Source organism: Mus musculus, chromosome 7, assembly GCF_000001635.26.
Source record: "Mus musculus strain C57BL/6J chromosome 7, GRCm38.p6 C57BL/6J".
NCBI lineage: Eukaryota > Metazoa > Chordata > Mammalia > Rodentia > Muridae > Mus > Mus musculus.
This window is the reverse complement of record NC_000073.6, coordinates 8,413,648-8,424,080: the sequence shown is the minus strand read 5'-3', so window position 1 is coordinate 8,424,080 and position 10,433 is coordinate 8,413,648. Positions and strand designations below refer to the sequence as shown.

The following is a 10,433-nucleotide window of genomic DNA, read 5'->3' as shown; positions in this document are numbered from 1 at the left end:
ATTTATCAGAGATTCAGCAGTCATACACAGGAAAACCAGTGACTTTTACATAATGCAGAAATATACAATGTAAAACACTAAACTTGTTTGTGTCACTCTGAATTAAAATGGAGCATATCATTCCCCATACTGATGAACTGCCTATATAACCTTTTCTTGTTTCCAGTCCAAATCCAATGGAACAGGTTCATGAGTGTATAATATTTAGTAAACACTCAGATTGTCACTGTTGACTCTAGACTGCAACCAAATATACATGGGTAAAGAATGTACAAGAAAAGTTTATACACTGAACCAAAATGTCCCGTCACAGCCACTATTTGTTTCTAAGATATTTAATAGATATTTGTAAATAAGATTCCTTAATAGCCACTACCTCAATGTAAAATGACAAAAAATAATGTAGGAAAAAATATATAATGTAGAATAGATGCATCAGCCTAGGATATTAAGTTGAAAAAAATTGAGAATGTGGGAGGGAGATAATGGTTTGGAACTCAAATATTAACATGATTTTTTTCATTACTAATTAATTTTTGGAAAGTGAAGTGACTTTTTGTATTATTGGAAATAAAGAACAAAGCATGGCATATTTTCTGGGTCTTGTTGAGCCTTTAAACCTCAATCTTTACCATGTAAATTAACTGTGGATATGTGAAGAAATGTATGATTTCAGATAGAGCTTGATTACCTATACTTGGGATTTGATCTGTTTATAGATTCTCAAGATAATGGAAGCACATGTCTTGTTTATATATTTCTATCACTTAGTGACATAGGCCACACTCTACATGATCTGTGGATCTCAGTGACTGTAAACATGAGTCTGCCTCTGCATGACTTGGACTGTGTAATAAAGTGTCCTGTGAGTCCTCAGTAGCTCCAGTTTTGCTATTACTGGATGTCTCACTGTGAATAATGTGATTCAATCCACTGACATCATTTCTGACTGTGTTCACATAATCAGATTGTTGAAACTTTCCAAGGACTAAATTTGAACACAGGGGCTTCCTTCTACAGATTCACAATCATGAGTGATATGATGGAGACTGAGAATGATTCATACTCCTAAGTATTTACTTACAAGTGTTTATTACATGGACTGTGGACACCAGTTGCAGAGCCCCAGGGAAGAAAGTATTTAAGTTTCTTCCAGGGCTCAGGAGAAACCTAAAAATAAAATGAGTCATGAATATGCAATAAACCTCACCTTTGCACAAAGAAATAAATGCTGGTAGAAATCTGATGTGCTGATATGCATGGCACTTCACAATCAACACTGCCCAGGTTTAAGGCAGGAAAAAGATGTTCATTTTCATGGGAGTTTTCTTCCTCTTTAATATTACACTTCTCATGGCCAATTTCATTGATCCCAGGTGCTTTTGGAGAATAAATTTGGATGAAATAATGGATGAATATTTGGGATTAACTTGTGCTTTCATCCTGGCAGCAGTTCAGACACCCACTGAAAAAGATTATTTCAACAAGACTCTTAATTTTCTGTAAGTAAATTTGTATTTTAAATTGAAATGAGAACATCAATATTTCTTGAGTGCTCTGAGGATGAAGATTAGGCAAATTCTTGAGTCTTCTGTCCTGGTGCTAATTCTGAACTCCGAGAAACAACCTTAATTCCTTTACAGATTTAATCCTATATTCTCCATTTAATTAATCCAGTTGAGCTTTTGGTTTTCCTCCAGGTTTCTTCTAAGTTAAAGATTGGGAGCTTTGGAATAAAGGAATATCTACATTGATCTTTAACATAAAGCCTGCCTTTTGACACTTTATATTGCACTGTAGACAGAGATGACTTATTGAAATTGATCCTGTAATATTGCATTATGTTTTATCCAAAGTACATATAAATAAATGGTCATAAATTCTGCTGACAGTCCTTCCATAAGTGTGTTGTTCCTAGAGCATATTCTGGTTCCAGTAATATTCATGGCACATATAGTTGTCAAAAACTTTACATACATACAAACTTACTGTCTCAAAGTCATTGCATGTCGTCACTTATTGACTTCTAAAGCTTCATCAGGTTTGGAAAGAGAAGATACTTACACTCAAATTCCTACTTCATATGAATGCCTGGATGGATATCTTTGTATGTATATGAGCAAGAAATATTTAGCTCATTAGGGGTCAAAACATTGAAGTGTTTTAAAAGATAAAATCCAAAAGCACTGTGGCTTCGTACCTCACACTATTTATGTACAATCACTGGCTTTTATGTTTTGCAAAGTTCAATTGGGCACTCTCTCTTTAGAGTAAACTATATTTGGAACATATGGAATCCAATGATATGATTACATTCTTTGAATAGGCAGGCTATCAACAGTGGTGACTGCTTATGTCCCTTGTCACTGGCATGGGTGACAATTGTATTGTGGGATAGTTGTAACGTTTGAGGACAGTGATACAGGAGCTTTCTATTAGTTTTTTGTCATTATTTAAGACAAATGTCTTCTCCATTCATGTATGAGTTGGTTAATCTCTGACCCTTTTAAAATATCTAAATCTTGTGGGACTTATTTCAATAATTTTAGTAAATATTAGTGCATATGTTACCAACTTGGTATCAACACCAATTTTTGTGGATTGCTGATCATTGTTTTAAAACACAGCCTTTAGACAACTAGGCTACAAAGACATATTATAACTGATGTTTCCTAAATTTCAGTTATAGGTAGTAGTTTGAGCATTGCACAACGTCTACTCTCAAATTTATTTTGTATAGTAGTAAAACTTTAATTAAGATTTGTGTGTGTGTGTGTGTGTGTGTGTGTGTGTGTGTGTGTGTGTGTGTGTGGTAATAAATAATATTAAAATGACCTATTTTACAGGATATAGAATGAAAACACAATAGTTGTATACGTTATAGTGAAAGACTGTATTTACTGCATTCTAATCATTAAATATGTAGGTGTACATAGAGTGTTCATTGATAAAATTATATGAAATGACAAGGTTAAAACAGGAGATATTATTCTTTTCATAAAAATAAACAAAAGCAATGGTATTATTCCATTGCCTTTGGTCTAGTTCTCCACTTTTTTTTTTTACAAGAACAGTGAATATATCATATAAATTTACACAAAAAAATCTCTTCTATATTATAAGCATATAATACTGGCATATACAAATATCACAGATATTTCCTTATTTTCCTAGTTCTCAGTAGGATACTAGTAATGATTTAGTGTAATGATAAGGGTTGTCAAAGATGTTTCCTAGAAATTAATTTATAATGAATAAAATACCCAGAGTGAATATATCACATTTGTTTGTAAATAGGAAGTAGAAGAATGATACATTTGTGGTGGGACAAGCCCTTAATCTCTGCACTAAACACCTGTCACTGCTGCATAACTGTGCATTTGAATTGAGGATAGTCTACAGGAAAGTATCTTATAAAACATTTGGATGTATTGCAATCTTATAACCTAAATAGTACTTGCTCAAATACATACTAACTTAAATATTGACATGTATAAATTTCCAAATTCATGTTTGATATTTGAATTTAATTAAAAATAAATCTTTAGAGAATATTTTATTTCAATAAAAGATTGAAAAAATAACAGCATGAGGATAGATATGAAGGGATGTGTCAAGTATTTTGGCCACAAATTGTAAGTGATTATAAGTACAGGAATCAAATGTTGCTGGAGAGAGAGACCATTATGCATTGATAAATCATGGTTTCATTTCTTTCTTTTTCTTTCTCTTTCTTTCTTTCTTTCTTTCTTTCTTTCTTTCTTTCTTTCTTTCTTTCTTTCTTTTTTTCTTTCTTTCTTTCTTCTTTACTTCTTTCTTTCTTTCTTTTTTCTATTTTCTTCCACCTGTCTCTGCATCCCAAGTGCTGGGATTTAAGGTGTGTGACACCACTCCTGGCTATGGTTTCATTTCCTTAACCAATTCAGTTAATTTCACAAGAAAATATCATGAACTCAGTGGCTCTAATAACAAATTTTTTTATTGCTCAATAATTTCAAAATGAAGACATGATCAGAATTACTGTTTTGTCAATATCTGTGGTTTTCTCTTTACCTTCTGGTCAAGCACTCAAAAACAAAAATGGAAATTATCTCTGTGGATGAGGTCAATACCATCTCTTATTTATGGGACCAACACGATCATGAACTTTTAAAGTACTTACTATTTTCCAGGTCCACCTGTCAATCCAATCTAATAACAAAAGCCATTTGTTCCAATCTTTAGACGTGAGATGCACAAACTTCCAGTATTGCATAGTGCTTCTATTGAGTACAAGTATTCACGTATAATCATCTGTCCATAATAAACACTGTACTCTTTTACAGAAAAACAACTACAAACCACAAATATGCTTTGGCATTGGTGTTTGCAATGGATGAAATCAACAGAAATCCTGATCTTTTACCAAATATGTCTTTGATTATAAGATACGCTTTGGGCCATTGTGATGGAAAAACTGTAACACCTACACCATATTTATTTCATAAAAAAAAAAAGCCCTATCCCTAATTATTTCTGTAATGATGAGAGTATGTGTTCCTTTCTGATTTCAGGACCCAATTGGAAGGTATCTTTAAGTTTCTGGAAGTACCTGGACAGCTTTTTATCTCCACGTGTGAGTTATCATCGGCCAGGAATTCTTAACATCATGTCTCTTTGGAAGACTTTGATAGCTATTAAGAAAGTTAAAGGATGTGGTTGGACTTATGCTTATGTCAATCTAGGTAGTTCCAGGATACTTACTAGTTAGAAACATGTTAGACTTTCAACTAGGGATTACCACTAGAAGTTGACAGATAACTTCCTTGAGGAATAGAAGAGGCCATGGAGAATTGAGTCTGGCATATTGGGAGAGAGAATCTTACAGCCTTGAATGACTGTCAGTCAGAATGCTTCATTATTTATACCAAGCTCAGCAAGCAGAGATTTGTTCAAACTATTCCAAAACATGGAGCTTATTATTTCTGTCCCCAGATAGTAGTTATCTTCATCTTGGTCATAAGATTAAATTATCATTAGTAAACTGTGAAATAACAAAATTATGGTGGTGTTAAAAGTTTAGTCATCAGAGATAAACTGGGATAAAACAGAAATGTTACCAACATTTTCTCTATAACCCAGCTTTTAAATATATGGAGTATTTTTTTTTTTGTAAAGGCATGAAATACCATTCTTCATCTGGCAACTCATGGCATTTCAGTGGTATTAGAAAGGATGAAAAGCTTCAATCCAGTCTGTGGAGTTAGTAATTTGACTACCTGTGAGTGTATGACCAACTATTAATTGGACATGGTTCTACCGGAAGATCCCACAATACCTCTCCTGGGCATATATCCAGAAGATGTTCCAACTAGTAAGAAAGACACATGCTCCACTATGTTCATAGCAGCCTTATTTATAATAGCCAGAAACTGGAAAGAACCCAGATGTCCCTCAACGGAGGAATGAATACAAAAAATGTGGTACATTTACACAATAGAGTACTACTCAGCTGTTAAAAAGAATGAATTTATGAAATTCCTAGGCAATGGTGGACAAATAGGGCATTATCCTGAGTTAGGTAAACCAATCACAAAAGAACTCAAATGTCAGAATATAAACTGACATAAGATCCCTGGCAAAACTTTTACACCCATAGTGCTATACCTTTAATAAGTCATTTTCTTTAATAATATGATGATATTATTATGTAATTAATTTAAATTATTATATCATTATCTGTATATAATATTATTATATACTCTGTAGAATTTATTGCTATGTTTTATCTTGTTTTTTTTCCCACATCGTAAGATACAAAATTAGAACTTCACAAGTGAACTTTTCTAAGAAAGAGGAGTTATGGGGTTCCATTACCTCGTTCTTCCATATTTTTCCACATGAAGATTTTTGCATCATTATAAGACACCTTTTTTTGGTATGGTCCTTAATTTTTTTCTTTCTTTTTCTTTATTAGGTATTTTCCTCATTTACATTTCCAATGCTATCCCAAAATTCCCATACCCTCACCCCCTTACTCCCCTACCCACCAACTCCCACTTTTTGGCCCTGGCGTTCCCCTGTTCTGGAGCATATAAAGTTTGCAAGTCAAATTGGCCTTTCTTTCTAGTGATGGCCTCCTAGGCCATCTTCTGATACATATGCAGCTAGAGTCAAGAGCTCCAGGGTACTGGTTAGTTCATACTGTTGTTGCACCTATAGGGTCTTTAGCTCCTTGGATATATTCTCTAGCTCCTCCATTGGGGGCCCTGTGCTCCATCCAATAGCTGACTGTGAGCATCCACTTTTGTGTTTGCTAGGCCCCGGCATAGCCTCACAAGAGACACCTATATCAGGGTCCTTTCAGCAAACTCTTGCTAGTGTATGCAATGGTGTCATCATTTGGAGGCTGATTATGGGATGGATCCCTGGATATGGCAGTCTCTAGATGGTCCATCCTTTTGTCTCCACTCCAAACTTTGTCTCTGTATCTCCTTCCATGGGTGTTTCGTTCCCATTTCTAAGAAGAGGCAAAGTGTCCACACTTTTGGTCTTAGTACTTCTTCAGTTTTATGTGTTTTGAAAATTGTAACTTGTATCTTGGGTGTTCTAAGTTTCTGGGCTAATATCCACTTATCAGTGAGTACATATTGTGTGAGTTCTTTTGTGATTGGTTTACCTAACTCAGGATAATGCCCTACTAGTCCACCATTTGCCTAGGAATTTCATAAATTCATTCTTTTTAATAGCTGAGTAGTACTCTATTGTGTAAATGTACCACATTTTTTGTATCCATTCCTCGGTTGATAGACATCTGTGTTCTTTCCAGTTTCTGGCTATTATAAATAAGGCTGCTATGAACATAATGGAGCATGTGTATTTCTTACTAGTTGGAACATCTTCTGGATATATGCCCAGGAGAGGTATTGCGGGATCCTCTAGTAGTACCATGTCCAATTTTCTGAAGAACTGTCAGACTGATTTCCAGAGTGGTTGTGCAAGCTTTCAATCCCACCAACAATGGAGGAGTGTTCCTCTTTCTCCACATCCTTGCCAGCATCTGCTGTCACTTCAATTTTTGGTCTTAGCCATTCTGACTGGTGTGAGATGAAATCTCAGGGTTGTTTGGATTTGCATATTCCTGATGTTTAAGGATGATGAACATTTTTTTAGGTGTTTCTCAGCCATTCAGTATTCCTCAGGTGAGAATTCTTTGCTTACCTCTGAGCCCCATTTTTTAATGGGGTTATTTGATTTTCTGGAGTCTACCTTCTTGATTCTTTATATATATTGGATATTAGTCCCCTATCCTATTTAGGATAGGTAAAGATCCTTTCCCGACCTGTTGGTGGCCTTTTTGTCTCATTGACAGTGTCTTTTTCCCCGCAGAAGCTTTGCAGTTTCCTGAGGTCCCATTTGTCAATTCTCAACCTTACAGAACTAGCCATTGCTTTTCTATTCAAGAATTTTCCCCTGTGCCCATATCTTTGAGGCTTTTCCCCACTTTCTCCTCTATAAGTTTCAGTGTCTCTGGTTTTATGTCGAGCTCGTTGATCCACTTAGATTTGACCTTAGTCCAAGGAGATAGGAATCGATCAATTCACATTCTTCTACATGATAACCACCAGTGGTGCCAGCACCATTTGTTGAAAATGCTGTCTTTTTTCCACTGGATGGTTTTTGCTCCCTTGTCAAAGATCAAGTGACCATAGATGTGTGGGTTCATTTCTGGGTCTTCAATTCTATTCCAATGGTCTACTTGTCTGTTGATATACCAGTACCATGCAGTTTTTATCACAATTGCTCTCTAGTACAGCTTTAGGTCAGGCATGGTGATTCCACCAGAGGTTCTTTTATCCTTGAGAAGGTTTTTTGCTATCCTAGGTTTTTTGTTATTCCAGATGAATCTGGCAATTGCCCTTTCTAATTCATTGAAGAATTGAGTTGGAATTTTGATGGGGATTGCACTGAATCTGTAGTTTGTTTTTGGCAACATAGCCATTTTTACAATATTGATCCTGGCAATCTATGAGCATTGGAGACCTTTCCTTCTTCTGAGATCTTCTTTAATTATTTTCATCAGAGACTTAAATTTCTTATCATACAGATCTTTCACTTCCTTATTTAGGGTCATGTGAAGGTATATTACATTATTTGTGACTATTGAGAAGGGTGTTGTTTCCCTAATTTCTTTCTCAGCCTGTTTACTCTTTGTATAGAGCAAAGCCATTGACTTGTTTGAGTTAATTTTATATACAGCTACTTCACTGAAGCTGTTTATCAGGTTTAGGGGTTCTCTGGTGGAATTTTTAGGGTCACTTATATATATTATCATATCATCTGCAAAAAGTGATAATTTGACTTCTTTTCCAATTTGTATCCCCTTGGTCTCCTTTTATTGTCGAATTGCTCTGGCTAAGACTTCAAGTACAATGTTGAATAGGTATGGAGAAAGTGGGTAGCCTTGTCTAGTCCCTGATTTTAGTGGGATTGCTTCCAGCTTCTCACCATTTACATTGATGATGGCTAATGGTTTACTGTAGATTGCTTTTATCATGTATAGGTATGGGCCTTGAATTCCATTCATGAATGGGTGTTGGATTTTGTCAAATGCTTTCTCCTCGTCTAAGTAGATGATTATGTGGTTTTTGTCTTTGAGTTTGTTTATATAATGGATTACATTGATGGATTTCCATATATTAAACCATCCCTGCATCCCTGGAATGAAACCTACTTGGTCAGGATGGATGGTTGTTTTGATGTGTTCTGGAATTTGGTGAGCTAGAATCTTATTGAGTATTTTTGCATCGATATTCATAAGGGAAATTGTTCTGAAGTTCTCTATCTTTGTTGGATCTTTCAGTGGTTTAGGTATCAGAGTATTTGTGGCTTCATAGAATGAGTTGGGTAGAGTTCCCTCTACTTCTATTTTGTGGAATAGTTTGTGCAGAACTGGAATTAGATCTCCTTTCAAGGTCTGGTAGAACCCTGCACTAAACCCATCTGGTCCTGGGTTTTTTTTTTTTTTTTTTTTTTTTTTTTTTGGCTGGGAGACTATTAATGACTGCTTCTATTTCTTTAGGGGATATGGGACTGTTTAGATAACTAACTTGATCCTGATTTAACTTTGGTACCTGGTATCTGTCTAGAAATTTGTCCATTTCGTCCAGGTTTTCCAGTTTTTTTGAGTATAGCCTCTTGTAGTAGAATCTGATGGTGTTTTTTCTTTCTTCAGGATCTGTTGTTATGTCTCCCTTTTCACTTCTGATTTTGTTAATTAGGATGCTGTCCCTGTGCCCTCTAGTGAGTCTGGCTAAGAGTTTATCTATCTTGTGGATTTTCTAAAAGAACCAGGTACTCATTTTGTTGATTCGTTGAATAGTTCTTATTGTTTCCACTTTGTTGATTTCACCTCTGAGTTTGATTATTTCCTGCCTTCTACTCCTCTTGGGTGAATTTGCTTCCTTTTTTTCTAGAGCTTTTACATATGTTGTCAAGCTGCTAGTGTGTGCTCTCTCCAGTTTCTTTTTGGATGCACTCAGAGCTATGAGTTTACCTCTTAGAAATGCTTTCATTGTGTCCCATAAGTTTGGGTATGTTGTGGCTAAATTTTCATTAAACTCTAAAAAGTCTTTAATTTCTTTCTTTATTCCTTCCTTGACCAAGGTATCATTGAGAATAGTGTTGTTCATTTTCCATGTGAATGATGGCTTCCATTATTTATATTGTTATTGAAGAACAGCCTTAGTCCATGGTGGTCTCATAGGATGCTCGGGACAATTTCAATATTTTTGTTTTTGTTGAGGCCTGTTTTGTGACCCATTATATGGTCAATTTTGGAGAAGGTACGTTGAGGTGCTGAAAAGAATTTATATCCTTTTGTTTTAGGATTAAATGTTCTGTAGATATCGGTTAAAACCATTTGTTCATAACTTCTGTTAGTTTCACTGTGTCCCTGTTTAGTTTCTGTTTCCACAATCTGTCCATTGATGAAAGTGGTATGTTGAAGTCTCCCAATATTATTGTGTGAGGAGCAATATGTGCTTTGAGCTTTACTAAAGTCAATTTAATGAATGTGACTGCCCTTGCATTTGGAGCATAGATATTCAGAATTGAGAGTTCCTCTTGGAGGATTTTACCTTTGATGATTATGAATTGTCCCTCCTTGTCTTTTTTGTTAACTTTGGGTTGGAAGTCAATTTTATTAGATATTAGAATGGCTACTCCTGCTTATTTCTTGAGACCATTTGCTTGGAAAATTGTTTTCCACCCATTCTCTCTGAGGTAGTGTCAGTCTTTTTCCCTGTGATGGGTTTCCTGTAAGCAGCAGAATGTTGAGTCCTGTTTGTGTAGCCAGTCTGTTAGTCTATGTCTTTTTATTGGGGAATTGAATCCATTGATATTAAGAGATATTAAGGAAAAGTAACTGTTGCTTCCTTTATTTTTTTTAGAGT

The 10,433-nt window shown here is 35.2% G+C and overlaps 1 pseudogene; it reads left to right on the top strand.

Annotated features, from left to right (window-relative positions):
• Nucleotides 1,306-10,433, top strand: part of Vmn2r-ps46 (vomeronasal 2, receptor, pseudogene 46) — a 23,574-nt pseudogene continuing 14,446 nt past the window's right edge.